The sequence below is a fragment of the Nuphar pumila genome, chromosome 11, assembly GCF_984573655.1.
Source record: "Nuphar pumila chromosome 11, dmNupPumi1.hap1.1, whole genome shotgun sequence".
In the NCBI taxonomy this organism is placed as follows: Eukaryota; Viridiplantae; Streptophyta; class Magnoliopsida; order Nymphaeales; family Nymphaeaceae; genus Nuphar; species Nuphar pumila.
Window position 1 is genome coordinate 110,788,253 of NC_143259.1, and position 22,470 is coordinate 110,810,722.

General features: G+C 37.0%; 1 long non-coding RNA gene across 1 annotated transcript; it reads right to left on the reverse strand.

Annotated features, from left to right (window-relative positions):
- Nucleotides 1-1,809: 1,809 nt before the first annotated feature.
- On the reverse strand, nt 1,810-2,640 carry LOC149822838 (uncharacterized). The gene is made up of 3 exons (XR_016425745.1): nt 2,514-2,640; nt 2,156-2,257; nt 1,810-2,053 (listed from the first exon to the last, which is right to left on the reverse strand). It is a non-coding gene; the product is annotated as an uncharacterized LOC149822838 (long non-coding RNA).
- Between the last annotated feature and the right edge of the window lie 19,830 nt (nt 2,641-22,470).

The following is a 22,470-nucleotide window of genomic DNA, read 5'->3' on the forward strand; positions in this document are numbered from 1 at the left end:
CAATTCTTACAATCATTATCTATTCAATTACTTAAAAATGAACTAGTTCATACATTAATTGATTTTGTTCATTCGAAATGAACCTACTCATTCATTTCATTTATCATAAAATGAACTTATTCATACATACATTTATTTTTTTCATTTAGTAGGAACCAACTCTTACAACTATTCATTCATTCATCACTAAATGGACATGCTTATATATACATTCATTAAAAACTGAACTTATACGTACATTTATTCATTCATTTAACTTGAAGTAGTTTATACATTCAGTCATATTCTCATTCATTTCATTCATTCTAAATCACACTTTTCATTCATTTTATTCAATAATTAACCTCCATAACTTCAACATTCATATTTGAAGCCCTATAAAAAACTGAGTTTTAAAATATACATACACGCAAGTATATATTTTTTTTTCAACCTTCCATAACTCCAACATTCACATTTGAAGCCCTACAAGAAACACAACATTTAATGCATACATACACACAACTATATATATATTCTACTTTCAACCCTCCATAACTCCAACCTTTATAACTCCAACATTCACACACATAACTCAAACACTCCATAACTTTGACACTTCATAACTCCATCATGCACATATTCAGTCTATTATAAAAAAATTAATGCACACAGAAGATATTTTGAAAGTTCATACATATATTAAAAAAATATGAAAAAATTCATATATATAAATAATGTCAAATAAAAAAAAACTTTATGAATTACATGAAGGAGAGAGTCTCAAAATTAGAAGTACACCAAGGCATGCAAATAAATATAGATGAAATAATTACACATACATACATATACCCAAATATATAGGGTAACTGGAATATGTAAACCAACCAAATATATAATTTGGTATGCACCAAGATTTTTATAGTTTTTTTTTTTTAAATTTTATCATATGGATGGGATCTAGATGCTTGGTTTTATGGAAACAAACTCTTAGATCATCTGATTACGATGTACAAGAAGAATATTTTAAGGCTTGAAAATCATTAACTCAGAATTTTTGTAAATATTCAAGAATATAAAATCTCATTTCTTGATCTGATTAAGATGATCCAATAGTCAATTTCAAGCAAATGGACCATGCCAAATGCATCTATAAGGTTAAAATTTCAAAAAACCCTATGAAAATCTCGCTTTATACTAGTTGACATATTTTGTTGGTTTACATATTCCAGTTTCCCAATATATATATATATATATATATATATATATATATATATATATATATATATATATATATATATATATATATATATATATATATATATATATATATATATGAGAACTAAATATATTAGGCCTCATCTTTCATTTTGCTCCATGGTTTTGAAGTGTTTTATGATAGATATGAAATGTTAGATGTGTTAAGCATGCTCAATTTAATGAGAATTGCTCTTGAATCATGTTTTTTCAATGAAAAAAGATGTTTTTATGAGCCAGAAAAAATTGGTACCTTCATAGCCATTGATTTTAGAACATAAAAAAAACCTGTATATAGGTCAAATTTCAATGATCCAAAAGTTGGTTCCCACTAAACAAAACCTATAGATCACATCTATAGTGTTAGATGTGAGAAACAATATAAAAAAAATGAAATTTTGAGAGGGCATAATGGGGTAGAATGAGAAAGTGTGCAGTACCTGCACATTACTATATATATAACCAACTTAAAAACTTTAGTTATATCAACTTACCTAAGGAGTTTATGAGAATCTTGATTGATTGTTGGACACCATTCTCAACAATAACTCCTTCAACCTTACGATCACAAATTTCAAACCTGTGAGTCTTGCATTACATCTATCTTCTCGCGATATATAGTGTTTTGATGCAAGAGTTCTACATGACTTAGACTTGCACCAAATACTTCATTGCTAGAGATCTCCATGCCAAACATTCATATACATCCATATTTTTTTGGTCCCAAAATCTGAGAGAGGATATACCCTCGCGATGTGCCATCCATAGATGCATCTAGAATTTTAGACAATTGAGCTAGCTTGTCTCCGATCTCCGTCTGTAAAACAACATATTAATTCAATATAAATTACATATTTTATTTTCATATATAATTCTTTTATGAATAACAATGAACCCTAATAAAACAAATAAGCCTTACCATTGCTTCATTTGTTTTTGCATTGACAACCCTAAGTTTTTGGGTGGAATGAGTTATGCAAAATATCTACCCTCGAGAAGGTCCCGCCATATCATCACCAACCTACAAATAAATAAAATATGATTAAAAAGTATAAATTTCTATACATGAATGACAACCCTGCAACATATGATATGTACATTCTCTTCTTAATATCATGTGAAACTCTTCATGCTTATAAAGCACACAATTTTTTGTTGGGCCTGGTTGACCATGTTATTTGTGCTTAACGCCTACAAAGACATGAAGTGATATATATATTATTTCAATCAGCTATAATAAATGCATACAATATTAACATATAATAAAAAATACAAACCTTTGATTGAAGAGAATCAAAATGACAGATCAAATATTTCCACCGATGGTTAAGGATGTAAGGTCGACGTGCAGTGCGGCGTTCCTTGAGAGTACTATGCTGCTTGTTGATAATCTTGAGCTCAAACATGAAGTTTCTGTAAAATCTAGGGTATTCCTTCTACACCCATCCTTTCATCATCTCTGAAATTTTATACTTTTTTACATTAACAATATATGTATTTTACCTATTATTGAAGGAATAAATGCTAAAAATAAAATCAATTATAATATATATATATATATACATATATATATATACCAAAACTGAAGCTCAAGAATCTTTCTTGTAAGAATTTGGTAATGCACGTTAGGTAAAAAACATGTAATGGTGTCTGACAAGAATCTCATGTGATGGTTCTGATGAAGCTATTAAGGTATTGTGTCTCTCGCATCATGGGTTGCCCATACTGGTTAATAAGGACCTTATGCTTCTATCTTGGGTGAAGAGCTATAGTAGCCAAAGCACATGAAAGTCCTCTTGTCCTCCTAGCCTAGTCACTGCATCAAAAAGATGCTTTAATAATTTGTTAGTTACTATAAACAATACTGTATTGTCAAAATAACATAACTAATACCTAATGACTTAGTAGGCATTTCAGATTAATTTCTACAACGATGCTTGTGATGATACTAGTCCAAGATTTTGCATTTGTTGAAAATTAAATAATAAATTAAAATTAAAATGATATATAAGAAAAAAATATATATGAGAAAAAATTAGATTTAGTAAATATTCACTCAATAAATAATAAAATAAAAATAAAAATAAAAATCCAAAACCCTTAAAATCTACATCATATATAAGAAAAAACACACATATTTAGCATATTTTTATTGAATACATTACATAATTAAATATTCGAATATAAAAGTTCTCAAATATAAATCATATATGAGAAAAAAATTTAGATTTAGCATGCATGTACTCAATAAATAATAAAATTAAAAATTTAAATGTAAAACCCATAAAATCTAAATTATATATAAGAAAAAAACTCACAAATTTAGCATGCACACTAAATAAATTGCACAATTAAGAAATTAAAATACAAAACTCCTAAAATCTAAATCATATATAAGAAAAAAAAACTACACATATAACATGCATTTACTGAATAAATTACAAAATTGAGAATTAAAATACAAAATCTCTAAAATATAAATCATATATGAGAAATTAGATTTAGTATACATTCACTCGATAATTAACAAAAGTAAAAATTAAAATGCAAACCCCTTAAAATCTAAATCATATATAAGAAAAAAACCCACAGATTGAGCATGCCTTCACTAAATAAATTATATAAATTAAAATTAAAATAAAAAACTTCTAAAATTTAAATCATATATAATAAAAGAACCATAAATTTATCATGAATTCACTGAAAAAATTACACAATTAAGAATTAAAATACAAAAGCCCTAAAATATAAATCATACATAAGAAAAATATTTAGATTTAACATTCATTCACTTAATAAATAATAAAATTAGGAATTAAAATATAAAACCCCTAAAATATAAATCATATATAAGAAAAAACCTATAAATTTAACATGTATTTACTGAATAAATTATATAATTAAAAATTAAAATACAAAACTTTAAAAGCAAAATCATATATAAGAAAAAATCAAATTTAGCATAAATTCACTCAATAAATAACAAAATTAAGAATTAAAATATAAAACCCATAAAATTTATATAATAAATGAGAAAAACATGCATTCACTAAATAAATTATAAAATTAACAATTAAAATATAAAACCCCTTGAATTTAAATCATACATGAGTAAATTGGATTTAGCATGCATTAAGGAAATAAATTATAAAATTAATAATTAAAATACGAAACTCATAAAATTATAAATTACAAAAAAAATTGAGAAATGTACCTTGGGTGAAGCAGTGGTGGCAGGTGGTTAGATAAGGCATCGATGATGGTGGTGGCCGGTGAACATAGAAACAATGCCGACAGTGGTGGAAAACAGATGGTCACACGAGAGAGAGAGAGAGAGAGAGAGAGAGAGAGAGAGAGAGAGAGAGAGAGATTCATTTTTTTTTAAAATCCCAAGCATTTTTATTGACACATATATTTGTTGCGCATTTTTTCTGGCAGACATAAAGTGTGCCAGAAAAAATGATACTGGTGCAGTATAGCTGCCACAAGTATAATTCACTTTTTCACTGACGCTACGTAAAATAGCACTAGTTAAAATATTTTTTTACTGGCGCCGCCAGGGTGGATGCAGCAGTTTACTTGTAGTGATAACTGGCATGCTGTATCCAAAACATGAAAGGCAGTCTGGTGCAGTGGAACACTCAAGGTGTGCAATGTAATTGCACCTTATCGGACCTTTGCTTTGGCCTTACGGAGAGAGATCCACAACTTTGGTCATGGAATGTCCTTTAGCTTGGAATGCCTTAGGCCAAGGATGGCAGATCAGGTGCAATCACATTGCACACTTTAGTCTGCCGCTGCACCTGATCTGCCTTCCATCTTTTGTTCGGCTCCACTGCTACCAGGCAAATTCAGTGGCACACTCACAGCGAGCAATGTGATTGCACCTGATCTGCCCTCTAAGATGACTTACCTAACCCAGGTGTTGGGAGCCTTCGTGGGTCACTCAACCTTGTTCTGCCTAAAAAGCCAAAATATGTAAAGAAGACAACTAAACAAGTAATTATCCGCGAGAAGTACGTGAAATGTGCACGTCAACTCTGTGTGGTTGTCTGAAGGTGATTCCCCAGACCAACTAGGGACATAGGCGTGCAACCTGAGAGCCACCGGTATTTGAAGGGGACACTATACACATAATAGCCCATGTGAATAAAGCAAACTGGATGGAAATGGATCTGTCCTGCTAGGGATGCTTTTTGAACATGAAATCACACATGAATCACTCAGTTCATGCTTTCTTTATCCATCAGTCAATTCGCACTTCCTTTTGCGTGAACAAACAACCAGTAGTGCTCACTTTAATCATGGCTCTGTTAGCTCTCACCCTTAATTCATACATGGAAGCTATAAACAGTAAGCTGGGCCCAATTTGAACTTGTACCCTAAGGGCGTGTTTGAATCGCAGGATGCACCTGATCGCGGAGACAGACAGGTCCCTGCACGGGTGCTGTCCCCCCTTTTGATACGTGGGAACCAAGCGGTTCCGGCTGGGACCGCTTTATTCCGGCTGCTTTATGATTCAGAGGAGGGCCAAGGAAACCTGTGAGTCTCAACCCTACCCCTGGGGGTGCAACTCACATGTCCTGGACGAATGCCACCTGGTGCATTCAGGTGGCATTTGTTGAATGAGTCAAACGCAGTCTAATGCAACATGATCTATAATAGACTAGTCCTTGTTTTTTTTTCAGAGAGATCATAGAAGTGATAGCATCCAGAATTATTTTGATAGGCCAAACATGGATTGACAGTCATTAAAGAGATGGTTGGTCGTTTCCTCACATGAGCCACACATCCGACACTTGCTTGCTAGATGAAAACCCCTTGATTTTAAGTACAAATCAGTTTTGACCCTACCTTGTACGTAAGATTAACCATGCAAATGTAGAACCTCTCTCTGGAAGGCCTTCACCCCAAAGATTCCCCTTAGCTAGGGTAGCATAAGTGAGGTTCCTTCCTTTCTACCTGCCCAAAGAAATTTTTAAAAGGATTTTTGCATTCTTTTAACCATTTTTTCGGTATTACAAACACATTAATAAGATGCTGTGTAATTGTGGCCAAAACATGTTTCACCAAAGTGATTATGCCCAATAATGGTCTCTTAACACACCTCTATGTATAAGAATACCCTAATATTTAAGAGGTAAGCTACATTGACCACATTCAAACACACAAGAAGCCAACTCTCCCAAGTCCCCATTATATATCATTAAAAGTTATTAACCGACTTTTCTCCTCATTTATTTGAAAACTCTATTACTCAGATAAACATCTCAAAACCAGCCAAAGAGAGATGAAATTCTCCTCTTAGGCTTTCCCAACAATTAGAATATCATCTACAAATAAAAAGTGTTAAAAGTTTGGAAAACCTGAAAAGTTAATGCCTTTGAACAATCCATGTTCACACACTTCATTATTTATGAGACAAAACCCCAGATTTGCAAAATGAATAGAAGAGGTGACAGTGAATCCCTTGGCCTATGACCTATTGTTGGTTGGAAAGATTCACCCATCTCTCTATTTATGTTCATGACAATGGAAGCCGAAGAAAGTATGACTCTTATCGATGTTATCTATTTTTTTCAAAATCGGACTGCTCCAAATATCTAAATATAAATGAACATTTGATTGAATTGAATGCCTTGTGCAGGTCAATCTTAAGAAGGAAAGTCTTCTTTTTAGAATCATGTATAGAATGAATAACTTCATGAGCTACCACCACGCAGTCATGCAATCTTCTATCTGGCAAGAAAGCACATTGGACCAGAAAAATAACTGATGAAAGAACTCTTTCAAGTCGGTTGCAAAGAAGCTTATTTAGCAATTTTAGGGCAGTGTTAAGGACAAAAATATGATTGAAGTTTGTAAAATCACTACTGCCTTGTTCTTTAGGAATAAGAGTAAGGTATGACTGAACCCATATTCAGGCTAACCTTCCCTTCTTTATTGGAATCCCCAAAAGCCTCCATCAAATCCATCTTGCATGAGTCCCATATGGTTTTAAAGAATTCAACAAAGATCCAGTGCTTGCACCCCTTCAATCCCATAGAATGCACCCCTTCAATCCGGGGTACGTAGGGCCAACATGCTCATGTCATAATCATCCAATCCCGAATTCAAAATTTTCAAGCCAAAGAAATTTGTTGCATTTGCAATAATCTCAACCCCACATCTGAGATCCTCAATATATAGTGCCCCCAAGTGATTTATTATTCTCTTGAAGGAGGCAAAAACATGAAACTACTTACTATTAACATAGCCATGTTTCAACCAATTCACTTTATCCATTTGCTTCCATCTTTGTTCTTCTCTAATTCTCCATTCTACAATATTATTTATAAAAAAAAAAGATTTTCTTTTAAAAGGAACCCCTTCTATCCGCTTCATTGATGCATGTTATTTGGATCAAATCTGAACTCATGGATGGATTCAACATGGTTGATATTAATAAGACTTGATTCTTGGATTGTTTTTTTGGATGAAAAAATATGTTTTGTAAATCACAATTTTTTTTTTGTGTTTTTGGCTGTTGATTTTTGAATTGCCAAAAAAAGTCATGTACAAAATTCAGATTTCGACGATTTCAAACTCGTATCTTCAATAAATGAATGATGTAGATCACATCTATAAGGTCCGATTTAATCAAAACAACTTGCATCTATAAGATCCTAAGGAAGCGTATGATGATAGGGGTGACTGGATCCCTATCGCTCTTATTGTCGTATGGCAGTGCAAACTTTGGTAATTCATTCTCTACATTAGTTACTCGAGTGAGAAATGGGTGCGAATGTGATGCATGAAGCATAAAGTGAAAAACAAGTATTTTGAAGTGTCTTAATATGTGAAGCATGAAGCGATTGGGAAACATAAAAGAAGTCATGTAAGAAGCCATAATGAAAATAGGTCACTAAAATGTCAATGCATCTTTATGCCTTCTGTCTAAAATATCCATCATATGCAGTTTTTACAAAAATTAAACAATAATTTAAATTGTCTAATATGAAAAATGCATTTTCAACATTAACAAGAGTTCAATTTTATATAGGAAAAAGTGAGATTTCCATAAAGTTTTGAAGTTGAATCAAGCACATATATAGTTTTGTTCTTCCGAGGCAAGCTTGTAAGAATTCTAGAAGCTTCTAGTAACCATGCTATGTTCTGTCTAAGAAAATCCACACATGGTACTAGACTTTTTTAGTCAATAAGTTGCAGTGCAGTGAGAACTAGGGGTGTCAACTGTTCAGGTTTGGTTGGGACTTGGACCAGATTTTTGGGTATGCTATAGGGTCTGAACTCGGGTCTATTATAAGAGAAACTATACCTGGATCCGATAACTACATGAATCAGACCTGGACCATACACGGTAAATTAATATTTTTATCATTTTTACATTGAAAACTTGTGGGTCTTAATCAGAACTCGGGCTGGGTCTGAGTCTAGTATAAAATTTCACAAACTATACACAGGTCCATGTATTAATCCGACCTTTGGGTCTGGACTCGGGTCTTCTTATTTGTCACCATACCGGACCCTATAGGGTTTGGTCCGGGTAAAACAGACCCCGATGTGCGGGTGCCTTAATTTAACTGGTGGGCTCCATAAGGGCTTGGGTGTCAGTAACCCCACTTAGGTTTACCTTTCCAGGGACAGACACATTAAGTGACCCGGTTCTCGGCAAGGGTTCTTAGTCATCAAAAGGAAAAAAGAAAGAAGAATCTAGAAGAAGAGAGGACTTTCCTTGTTTCTTAACTCTCCACTAATTTTGCAATTTTCAATTAACTATACAATAATATAAGGAACTTTCTAGATAGAAGATATTACTCTACATTAGGAAAACGGACCAAGTTAAGACGACATGCATGGATCAAGACCAATAAAACCTACTTAATAAAACCATATTAGCGGTGGGTATTGGACATGGACATGGACATGGACATGGATGATGGCATGTGCTCACATGCCATCATCCATGTAGTTTGTATCTCTCACGTGAAAGACCTACGGCAGCCTAACCTTAATGCTTTTATAACCAGTGAATCTTAACTGGAACTCGGGTTAGAGCTGGGTCCGGTTCTGGTTAGAATCATAGTGACAAACGTTTTTATCCGCAATTTCTCATTTTTCAAAAACTCGTGAGAAATTAAAAAAATCCATAAAATCTTGCATTTTTTTCGACAAAATCTTGGCAATAAAAAAATTAATTAAAAAATATAATTTTTTATAAGAAAATAGTAATAAAAATTAATTAAAAATAAAAATACACAAATTTTTTCGCGATAAATAGCAGTTTAAAACGTAAATATCACGTTTAAATAACAGTATTTATGTTTTTTCATAAATCTCGGGATATTTGTCACACTGGTTAGAATATCCCAAACCAGATGTCAGCTCATCGTACTACTCTGATCTTATAGGTGCAACTCAAATAACTAATGCGATCCATTTCATTGGTTTCAATTTTGGTTCTATTAGACATTGATCGGGATGGTGATTGGTCAAAACCCGATCCATTGACAGATTCACTCGTGTTGATAGCTAGTACAGGCCGAATTGAATCGGGCCGAGTCGGTTGATTTATTTATTTTTTTTAAATTCAAAAAATTCATAAAAATTTACAAGAAAAAAGGATTGATTCAATAGTGAATCAGCTTGAACTGGGACGATTCAGCCCAATTCTGCTGATTTTGGGTTGAATCAGCAAAATTTTAAGTAGGGCTTGATTCAACATTGAAGCCAATCGATTTGGTGACTATTTGATTTGATTATGATAATATTGCATAATAGAGTTGCAAATGGGTCTAAGACGTTGACCTGACACTGGATCCATCTTTCAATGATTGGGTCCAGTTTGTATCTGATCTGACTTGCAACACATGGTAATATTTTGGATACAAACACAATTGATCCTAAAGACATACATGGACATGGACATGGACATGGACATGCCTGATGGCATGTGCACATGCCATCATCCATGTAGTGTGTGAGAGAGAGCCATTTAAGATCCACCACCGTATCATTTGTAAGAGAAAGAGATTAAGAGAGAGATTGTCATTTAAGACAGTTTATTTAAGGTATTACATGCATATTTAAAGTGGAAGAAGCTATATTTCTGCATGCATCGTAACCGTTGGATTTCAAAAGATCCAACGGCTAATAAGGAGTAGGTACTTCGGGTGACATATCATTACTAATTAATGAATTCATTGAATATCTATTACATGTATTTAATTTTAGCACATCATTTTTGACTGTAAAGCAGCATTCACTGAGACGTCCATGAAGACAGTCAGGTCAGTGCAACAAAATCAATGTCTCACGGCCAACTTAATAGCTTCACTCATAGTCAAAGGACTTACTCTATGGGCAATCTAATGTATCATTTAAAAGGATCATGTGTTCGTTTTATAAAAACATGTGTTATCACTTTATATGGTTTAACTGATATTAACACTTAAAATTGTGTGTGCTAACCCCTTCAACGGGCCTGGTTTACCTGGATCCGACCTGAATCAAACCCTATAGGATCCGGGTATTATGATAAATAAGAAAACCCAATTAAGGCCCGGGTCCGGATCTGAAGGTCCGAGTAACACATGGACCCGGGTACAGTTTGTGAAATTTTATACCAGACCCAGACCCAACCCGAGTTCCAATTAAGACCCACATCTTTTCAATGTAAACATGATTAAAAATTTGGTTTTATCGGGTATGGTTTGGGTTTAGTTCATGTAATTCTTATAGGGTCTGGTTATGTTTTTTCTTATAGTGGACCCGATACCATACCCAAAAATCTGGTCCAAGTCTGGTTCTACCTGAGTCTGATCTAAACCCGAATCGTTGACACCCTTACCTTCATCCCAGGTATGACCCCCACAGGGCGTGCATGTAAATTTAACTGGTGGGCTCTGCAAGGGCTTGGGTGCCAGCGACCCCATCCGGGGTTTAACCTTGTAGTGGGCAGACCCACTTAAATTTGTGTGTGTGTGTGTGCACGTTGTAAAGAAATAGGGAGAAATGGTCCGATCCGTAGTTTATCTGTCTTTAATCTGATTCTAATTAGTTTTCTAAAAATGGTTTAAACAATCTCAGTTCGACAATGCAAATGGGTTGGACCTGGATCTAACTTGTATCCCATTATAGAATCCTGGATCCGAATCTGAACTGTCGATGTGATACTAGATATGGTTAACAGATCTGTATTCGGCAAGAACCCATCACATATGTTTCATATATGACCTCAATTAGGATATCTGCTACTAATATCCAACAACTTCGAGGGATCTAGTTTGGACATGTGGTGGAACTCATTTATGATGGGTCCGATTAGACTCGGATTCAAACCCAATACCATACCCGTAAATTGGAGCCAGGTCTGAATCCACCTGGGTCTGAACCAAACCCGACCGGTTGACACTCCTACTTCAAACCTTGGGCTGCATGTTTAACTCGTCCAACCTGGACCTGGGCTGCACACTGTTCCACCTGGCGGCATCAAGTTACTATTCCCTTCCCTCTTATTTAATTCAAGTGGCCCCCAAGTGGGGACCACATGAATTGGATCATAATTTCGGGTATGTGATCAGGTTCAAACCCGGGTCTAATCAAGTCCACTATAAAAAACCATACCCAGACCTGATAAGAATTACATGAACCAAACCCACACCATGCCTGGTAAAACCATATTTTTTTTTCATTTATACATTAAAAAATTGAGGGTCTTAATCGGAACTCGGGTCAGGTCCGAGTCTGGTATAAAATTTCATAAACTATACCCGGGTCAATGTATTAATTGGACCTTCGGGTCCAGACCCGGGTCTTCTTATTTATCACCATATACCCGAACCCTACACGGTTTGGTTCGGGTCCGGTCCAGGTAAACCAAGCCTCTTGACACCTTTACCTAAAACCCCATGCAAGAAATTGAGCCACATAAACCAGGTTTGCAACCCTAGAATTGATTAAGGACAGGTTTTGGTCACTTGATTAACTTGGCCTTCAGCATGGTGCAGCTTCGTCCTTGTGCAAACCAAGTCCACCCATTCAATTTTATGAAGGGCTTGCTAAATATATATCCCCATCATCCTTCATATGTGAACCAAGCACCCACTTTATGCAATCTCCAACACAATATCATAAATAAATTTATTAGTTTTTCTTTGCAAACGTTGTGATAAAATTTTAATTTAGAGTTTTTTCAAAAATATCTAGAAAATATGGCCAAACTTAAAAATAGAAAAAACATAAAAAACATTTAAAAATATATATCACTATTTTTTACTGGGCATGTTCTTGTTCTTTGTTCCAATCACCCCTCCCTGGGATCGTATTGATGCAAGTAGATCTGACCAAATTGAACACCATAGATGTGATCTGCATCACCCATTTCAACCAAGATTGACATTTGAACGATCAGAATCCAACTTGTTATCAGTTTTTTTTGGCAATTCCAAAAACAACAGCTGTAAAAATGCGAAAATTATGGAATTTAAAATGTCATATTTTTCATTGAAAAAACAATATCCAAGTTTCAATTCATATTAAATTGATCATACCGAATCCATTTAAGGGGTCAGATTTGATCAAAAGTCTAAACAACTTACATCAATGAGATCTGTCGAACCAACGGCTTGGGTTAGTCCACATTTACACCTAGATTTGGACTAATCCTAGCCCTCAGGATGCATCAGTTGGACGGCCAGGATCAACACAGGATCCTACGCCATCATATATCACCGGATAAGATCCTTTTTCATGGCCATAGCTACCCATTAAATTAAAGACCTAGCCACACTTTTGCTTGGATATGAATAAAATTCAAGGGACAGACTTTCTGAGCAATCATTGGCTTGAATTGTTGTTCGTCCGAGTAGGTCAATCTGCAATACTATCTCCCTGGTCATAATATCATAGTTTTAGTAAAAAAAAAAAAACATGATTCAAATGCTGGTTTGAATGTGATGAATCCATTCAAGAGATCAGATTGGATCAAACCAACTTGTGCATAGGGATCCAGATCGGTATATATTGTGAAATATTTGGTACTAATGATGGTATCAAACTATTGAGCAAGAAATCATAGGTGCAAGCTGTATCAGCTCCATCTGACCACATAGACACGTTCAGCACAGTTTGTTTACTAACCATTGTTCCTTGGATAGTGTATTTTTGATGTAAAATCATGATTTTTTGAGTTGGGAAGTTTTGGCAAATTAATTATGGGCGATTTATTTTTTAATTAAGCCCATGAAAAGCTTGCTTACATGTCACAACCACATAATTCAAAACTCAATTTTTCTACTAAACAAACATTGTAGATAACATCCATAAGCTCCCATATAAAAAAGTTTTAAAAATATGAAATAGAAGTATCTTTATTCAATAGTTCCATGCCTGGGTAAATATTTGGTACTAACGAAGGTACAAAACTATTGAATGGAAATCACTTTTATTTCATATTTTTCATTTGTTTTGTATATCAGAGCTTATGGATGTGATCTACATTGTTCAACCAATGCTGAACACGTCTATGCACGACTATGTTGTTAGGTTGAGCTGATACAACTTGCATCTATGTACTTCCTTAGTATTATATATATATACTCAAAAGTGTGACATTTTTTTTGAGAAGACAATTTAGTTATATATAATTACAGAAAAGAAAACTGTCATTTTAAAATTACATAAATAAATAATTTAGGCACGGACATTTGTTTTGAAGAGTAAAAAAGTCGATCTCCACAAAATAACAAGAATAAAGTAATTTTAATGTAAAATGCGAAAATGACTTTCTTATATTTAAAAAAATGCTATCATATTTGATGGATTTTGGTCATTTCTATCATTTGAACATTGCTCACATTCAAATAAAGGATTTAATACATGGTTAGGTTCAATCAGTGTAAAAACCCAAAACATTTTAAGTATTGGTTATTTTTAAAAATTTGCAGTTATTTTTTGAAGGCCAAGAAAACAATTGTGCTTCTACAAACTAAAACTATCAAAGTACAAATTGTTACTCTGAAATTCTTGTATTTTTGCTTTGTTCCTCTAACCAATAGCCCTGATTTACTTATTAAAGTAGTAATGTAAATTTCAAATGTCATTCTGTTAAGCCACTTTTGCGAATTTAATTTTGAAGTAAACGATGAGTACATATTTATCTCTTTTTGAGAGAAAGAAAAATTCATTGATTCATGGAAATCTCAGGAACGAAGTCAGGTTGAAGAGAAATCAACCATGAGAGAGAGAGAGAGAGAGAGAGAGAGAGAGAGAGAGAGAGAGAGAGAGAGAGAGAGATTACGTGAGTCGGCGGTTGGGAGGATAGATGGAAGTGTCAATGCATAAAAAGCAAAATAGAAAAGGCAAATTAAAGGGAGTCTACATTAGGTCAAGTGGGTGCAAGAGTTCTTTTTTGACGACAAAAGTGGGAGTAAGAGTTAACACCCTCTTTGCCAAGTCATGGTACGTGGTGAAGGAGCCGACGGTGGCACTTATCTAAGCCACTACTCCACATGGATTCTAAATGAGCATTAAAGGCCACCCCAACCGTCCATCTCTATAAAAGCCCCCCCACACCACAGCAACACTGTACCCAAGTCTTAAGGTAAAACAAAATGCAAGGAGGAAAGGTTGTCCTCCTAGTGCTCAGCCTTCTTGCACTACATGTTAGTGCGAGGAAGCTATTGACCCAAGAAGATGCATCCTCTTTTCAAGACCAAAAATGGTTCCACAAGCCTTTCTTATTCCACCCCTACCCTAAGTTTGGCTTAGGAAGCTTGGGTGGTGGTGGTGGCTTCGGTGGTGGTGGTGGCCTTGGTGGAGGTTTCGGCGGTGGCACCGGCTTGGGTGGTGGTGGACTTGGTGGTGGTGCTGGTGGTGGACTTGGTGGTGGCGGACTTGGTGGTGGTGCTGGCGGTGGATTTGGTGGGGGAGCTGGTGGAGGTCTTGGAGGACTAGGTGGGCTTGGGGGTGGTGGTGGCGGTGGCTTTGGTGGAGGTGGTGGGCTTGGTGGCCTAGGTGGTGGCTTTGGTGGTGGAGCTGGTGGAGGATTTGGAGGTGGACTTCCTTGAGCCATTATCATGAGTTTCCACAACCCTAACGTAGTGTTTTGAGTTTGTGTTTGTTCTTGTTTGTGTGTAGGTAAATGTACTGTTTGGTATGAAGTTGGTGTCATGGTTCTCCAAGTGATAAAAGTAATAAGTACACATTATTATGAGTTGGAGCTTGCATTGTACTTCCCAATGGTTTGTGATAACCTAAATGATGGCTGGTTTTTATATTCTTAACTATCTTTTGTCTATTAGAATATAAAGGAAACAAAATTTAAAGAACTAAAACAAAATGTAAACGAAAAGAAATGCAAAACTGGTTATGGCAATGTTGACATGGAATTCTGACACCCAAAACTAAGATTGTCAATGAGCTGGTTAATTTTACTTTCTTTCAGAAAAAAAGAGTCGCTAATCGGGTTGTATCGGGTTCTCAACGTGACTCACGCCCGATTTCTCGGGTATGGACATAAAAAATACTGACCCGGGAATTGTTTGGGTTCGTCTGAAATATATGGGTCCCTTTTGGTCTATAATTTTTGTTGGATATCCGACCTAACCCATCCTGATTCACATATTTTATATGTATTTTTAGTGAAAGTAAGCTCCTTAATTGTATAGATCCAGGTTTGAGATTTCATTTTCTTGACTCGACAAAACCCAATCTTGAAGTTGAACTTGACAACTAGTTAGTTTGGTGAGTTCGGGTACATCCGATGGGTTGGATATGGACCTATTGGCAGCTTGTACCCAAAACTATGTGTACGTTCACTTAGAAATGTGAAAATAAAAGTTTGTTAAAATGGTACAAGATCATGGCAAATTCTCATAAGGAGGCTGCCAACTTTATGAGTTTTAGAAACTTGCCTACTGTATGCATGCACAGACATCATAAATCAACATACAAGTTTAAATATGCCATCTATATTTTTTTGAAGGAAAAATATTTTTATCATTTAAACATCAATTGGGCAAAGAGTGATGAGGAGTTACTCTATGCAAGCACACAGATGAAGGACTACAAATAAATACAAGTATATCCGTCCAGTTGAAGCGAAGTCTTAACTCATATTTTGCTGCGTTAGCAATGATGGTGGGGGTCCTGTGGGGCCTCTGCTGTTTTACTGCAACCAGAAAGACCGCCATAAAATGAGGACGAAGCAGCGCCAAGAGAACACAAATTTTTTGCCACGGTCGCAGAGTTGTGAAGCGATAAGCGCGCCCCTTAGATCAGTTGCTGAATCCCAGTTAGGTGCAGCCGCATGCCAAACGATTGTGAAGCATTCCCTCACAAGTGCGCACCCCCAGAACAGGTGCACAGTCGTCTCTTCCTCTCTCCGACAAAGTGAGCACTGACTCGGGAGGCTGAAACCTCGCTTTTTGAGAGTATGGTATGTGAGCAACCTATCCAGCAGGATCAACCAAGCTGTAACCGATCCTCCAATGGGGAAAGCTTGCTTGATCTCATAAAGCACGATCCGGGAGCCATTGAACCTTAGAAGGCCCTAACACTCGGTAACAAGAGGCGACAGTGAATTGACCGGTGGGAGAGTATTTCAAGTAGGGGGTGTCGGGACTATTTTTAGGCTTAAGTGAGGAGAACTTCTGCATAAGCTTCATCCATTGCCCAAATGCCAAAGGTGATGGATTTCTATGGAGTTGGATTTCCCAAGCCTGTGAATCCCAAAACCAGTGAATCTTCCCCTCCTTGCGAGTAAAGTGCAGATAATTGTTCCTTTAAGCACACATCTTCATGCCAAATGTCCTTCCAAAATAAGGTGCTTGATCGACCTGTCTCCTAAGTAAACATACATAATTTGACCCAACCTTTTCAAATCCCAGATCCCCACATCCCACTACAAGAAAAACGTTAATTAACGTTAATTAGCGATGGAAGTTTGCAACAAAAATAATCCATCACAAATTTGCGACGGATTAACTAGAGAAAACTCGAGGGCGAACTATGAAGGTTGAATTTGTGCTTGACAACCACCACCCATGGTATGTCAAGTGAGATGGTCCTCTAAAGCCATTTGATTAGCCTTGTTCCAATGACCCGCTTCCTCGATTCCAAGACTACCTTCTTTCCTTGGTGCGGGTAATGATATCCCAAGAGACCAAGTGTATTTTCTTGTGATTTATGGGACTAAATAAAAATTTGAAAGGCTTTATTGATTCGTTTTCTTGTCTTAAAAGAAATTTGAAATATTTGCACAAAATGAAATAGAAAGCTTGTGAGAACGTGCTTCACAAGTGTCATCCTCCCCCCCAATTGCAAGGTTGAACTGGACCCATGAGTTTATTTTTGCTGAAACTTTGTCTTCTAAGTCCTTCCAATAGCGGTATCTAGAGATCCCATGATGTAGGAAAAGTCCCAAGTACTTGAGAGGAAGCTCCCGACCCTATCTGACAATCAAAGAGGGTATAGATGCGAAGGTTGCCATGCGCTCACCTCGTTAAAGGGAACAAAGCACATTTTTTGGCCATTGATTGATAGTCCTAAAAGCTTTGAAAAACATGTAAGGTTGGCGATGTTGGGCTCAGATGCCCAACCAAAGCTAAGGATATAGTCTCCAAAAAAAGATGTGGAATATAGCCGGGCGATAAATCTACACCAAATAACATGCCTGCCAAGGTCATCGAGTGGGTTAGGGCCTCCATGACAATGATGAAGAGAAGTGGTGATAGAGGGTCGCCTTGGCGCAAACCTCTATGCAAGTTAAAGAACGTACCTTGCACCTGTCATGGCATATCACAATTGATATGATTTGGAGGAGAGGTTTAATCCAACTGCACCATTTGTCACCAAAATTCATCCTCTCCATGCAGTCAAGTAGGAAGTCTCATCAGTACTGAATGCTTTGGTGAGGTCCAATTTGAGTAGGAACACATTGGCTCGTGAGGAGCGTATGGAGTGCACACCTTCATGGGCTAGAACGAAGCCCTAGTGAAGGTTCCTGCCTGAAATGAATGCAAATTGATTGTGGGAGATAATTCCATCAATAACCATTTGTAGTCGTAAGGTAAGCACCTTTGAGATAATCTTTTAGATGATACCACTTAGTATAATAGGTCTGAAATCATCGATTGAATTCCTCAAACTATCTTTTGGAATAAACATCGTAATTGATCTTTCAATCGCTCTAGGGAGGGTGACATGCATGTGAAGTTCTTGGAGGAGCAAACACAAATCATTTTTGCACTTTTCTCAAATTTCTCTAAATACTTGAATAGGGAACCCATCCATGCCTGGAGCCTTGCCTGAAGGAAAAGACCAAACCACCTTCTTCACTTCCTCCCGGTCAAATTGCTTGGACATGAGACTCACTTTTGCCAATTCTAGCCCCCCCCTCCCCCCCCCCCCCCCAAATTGCAAGCTTGATAAATCTAGCCTCAACTTGTCAAAGCACTTAAATCTTTCCTCGAATTGGTGCGTTATAAATGTCAATAAATTAGCTCCTTGTGTGGTGCTACCATTGTGCGATAAGGAAGAGAGATGATTAAATCTTCTATTAGAGGAAGCAAAAACGTAAAAATAACGTGTATTTAGATCATCTTCTTAGAGCCATTGAATTCTAGACCTTTGCCTCCACCGCACCTCATACCGAATGTGTCATTCTTCGATCTTAGATGCTAGCTGCTCATGGTCTAATTTCAGCTTGGCTGCCACCACATCGTAATTGTGGAGGGCCATCGATTCTTCAAGAGAGGCAAGATGACTCTCCCCCCAAGCACTAAGCTCTTGAAATTTTGCTTTGCCCTCATTTTTTTGACCATAGGATTAGGTTCCTACCAACAAAGTCAAGCTTCCTTAGTATTATTTGCTTTGCCCATTTACGTTCTTGTTGAGCGAGCCACCGAGAAGCAATCAAATTTCTGATTAATCAGCAGACCCTTCAAAGGGGTGAACTCGAAGCTGCAATTGCGCCAAATCTTTCTGATTAACGCCGCCTCCCCGACTTCTTCAATCTTTATTTCGCACACATGGAAAATTGCAAACTGTTCTTGTTTAATCCAATTAACAAGAAAGGCCTGCTTCTGGAAGCTCCCGACTTTCATAGATAACAGAATATTGGTTTCTGCTGCACGTTGATCGTGCTGTCTACAAGTTGTCTAGCCTGGAAGCTCCCTCCTCGATGTCGCTTATGATGCTGTTGCGGCCACAGGAGGGCAGTGCAGCACCTGTGCACAATTCGAGTGAAGCGAGTGAGTTCCTTAAGCGCGCGCACCACAGCCTGGACTAGATTTCGTAGTGCCGCTTTGAACACCGGCCGGTAATTGCAAATCGACCTAGAGCTCAAAGGAGGTCGATTGGCGCGAACAACTGACTTTAGAGGACTGTTGGAGTCACGTTGGGGATCTCCTGCCAGGCGCTATCGATGTCATTGAAGATGATGTTGGAGGCGCGATCACGAGCGTCAGCGTCGAGGGACTCATAGTTGAGATTCACAAGAAACCTGAAGGCCCAAGAAGAAGAGTGTGAAGCCCAGTCGGTCTGCATGCAGAAGAGCGCTATGGGCAGAGTCCGATCGAGTGTAACAGCAACCTGAGATGGGTCTCGTCGGTTGGGCCCGACAGTCTAGACCCCCGAAGGACGTCTGACTTGAGGAAGACTCGTCTCGAGAAGGGGAGACGTTGGAGGCGTCGGTGCGTGGCTTCCCGAGATGAAGGTGCAGGCGCAGAGGCTTTCCCTGCAACGTCATGTATTGAAAATTGTGGATGGTCATGTAATGGCAAAATGTAGAGCAGTGTGGAGCCACATATGCTTAAAAAAAAAACACATTTTATTTGTTTTTTTGTTATGCCATTCCTTGCTTGCTTCTCTATTATGCTTCCTCAATGTTCCACACTTCACACATCCCATTTCATGCTTTATGAATGCCTTCTCTCACTTCTTACTGTGGTAACCATGGGTTGAACTGTATCAATGGGGGGCTTCACTTGTTTGGTAGGAGCTGTTAGTGTACATCAACCTTGTGTTGGGACGTTGCAAATTCAAAACCAAAGATGGGTTGTATAACTGGTGGGAGGTCAGCCTAACCCAGCTTGCCTATTGAAAAAAAAGAAAGACAAAAAGAACGAAAAGGGTTGAACAGTGGTAGTGGGTTTAGGGAGAAAGTACAGAACCCTTAATCCCAGGTTCGACTCTCAACGGGTATGCAGGTGCCTTTCATTGGTAGGCTCCATAAGGGATTGGGTGCCTGTGATCTGGCCGGAAGATTAATCGCTTCGGCCGAAAGCTTCAGCATAAAAGAACTGTGGGTTGAACTGGGAGAGCCTTTGAATGGACTTGCTCATTGATCACTTACCTACGAGTTTAGTCAATCTTGGGTGTTGATGATGTACAAGCGCAACCATTTCTAACAGAGATTTTTTGGTGGTTTTAAAAATAATAAAAGGTAAATGCAGCACTGAGACATTACATACATTTTTTTAAAATGCCATTGAAAGAGAAAATATAACTACCCTTGACTGTAGAAACAGCCCGTTCTATCACATTTTATTGATTTTTTATGCATCAAACTCCATGAATATGATCTACATAGTTTTTTTTCTTAAAAATATGTTTTAAATCGTCCAATTGCATTTATAAGCAGATCTTGCAAAGGATTAAATTCAATGGTCTACAACGTGTAAATATATTCATAATTGAGAAAACCATGTTTTTACATCTAAACTACTCGGCCAGAAGTGAATTCCCAAGTAAAAGGACCATGCTGAACGCATCTGTGAGTCAAACTTAATGAAATAGAATTCACATCTATGAGTTTTAGCTAGAGAGTATGGTACTTTAGAGTGTAGCAAATATTTTTCCTAATTGAAAATGGTGAGATAGGTTAATAGCCAAATCTTTTTTTTTTGAATGAAGAGATAGGTCAATAGCGAAATAGAAATGGTAAAATAGTGAAGAGGGTGAAATGATCCAACAGTCATGGTGGATTTTACCTGGCCATAGGTTGTCAAGAGAATGTGAGTGGCATTTATTGATATGTGTATAAATATAGACCAAGAATAAGGGTTCGTTTGGTTGCATCTCATGATTTAAAAAGTAAATATCATTTGAACAATACCTTAAAAGCAATCAAACATAAAAATTTTTTGACACAAAACTTCAAAAGCAAGCTTTATAAAATTAAGTGATTTAACATAAAACTTAGAAGTGAGATTCACAAAGTAATTTTCATTTGTATCAGATTCACTTTTTTTTAAAAGTACATTTCGTTATGTTTTTGAAAAATAAGAATACTGTTCAAAAGATATTCACTTTCAAAATCTCGTGAGATTTCAAATATCATAGGACCTCATGAAAATATCATTTTATAAATCTCACTTTTAGAGTTTTGAATCAACTCACTTTTTATGAGATTTTTTTTTATTATGTGTCAAAAAAGTTTTATGTTCGATTGCTTTTGGAGTATTGATCCAATGAGATTCACTTTCTAAGTGTATGCTGAAGTGAATCTCACACTACAAGATAAACGTTAATTAGCGACAGAAATTATTTTCATCGCACAATTGCGACGGCTTAGCGAGAGAAAAGTAGTCATCGCTAAAATTGAAATTTGTTGCGGATTTAGCGACGAAAACATTCTGTATCATACTCCGTCGCTAATTAGCGACGAAGTAGCGACGAAAAAGTTTCGTGTCAAACTCCGTCGCAACTTAGCAACAGATTAACGACATAAGTTTTTCGTCGCTATGGAAGTCGCTACATAACGCCGAAATATTTTCGTCGCAAATTTTTCGATATAATTCCGTCTAAGCCACGGCATTCTCTCTCTCCTCTCTCTCTGATTTCTCCCAAATCGAACCCTAACCCTCTCGTCTCCGCCAATCCTCCTGTCCGACCACCGTCGCTCCTTTTTCGACAACTCCACCGGTGCCTCCTCGTCGGAAGACCGACCCCGTCCGGTCACCTCCCCTCCCCCCCCTCCTCCCTCTCGAGCCTCCTCAGTCGCCGGAGCCCCCATCCTCTTTCCCTCTCATCGCCGTCCGCGCTCCCTCTTCCTCAGGTGATCCCTCTCTCCCCTTGTGTTGTCTCCTTCTTATATTTTTTTTGTCTTGGTCCGATAGGGGCCATCGGCCCCTGCCTCCTCCTTTTCAAGAGTTGCACGGGCCTTTGGCCCCTGCGCCCCCCACCCCCCCCTTTTTTTTTGCCTTAGTTTGATAGGGGCCATTGGCCCTT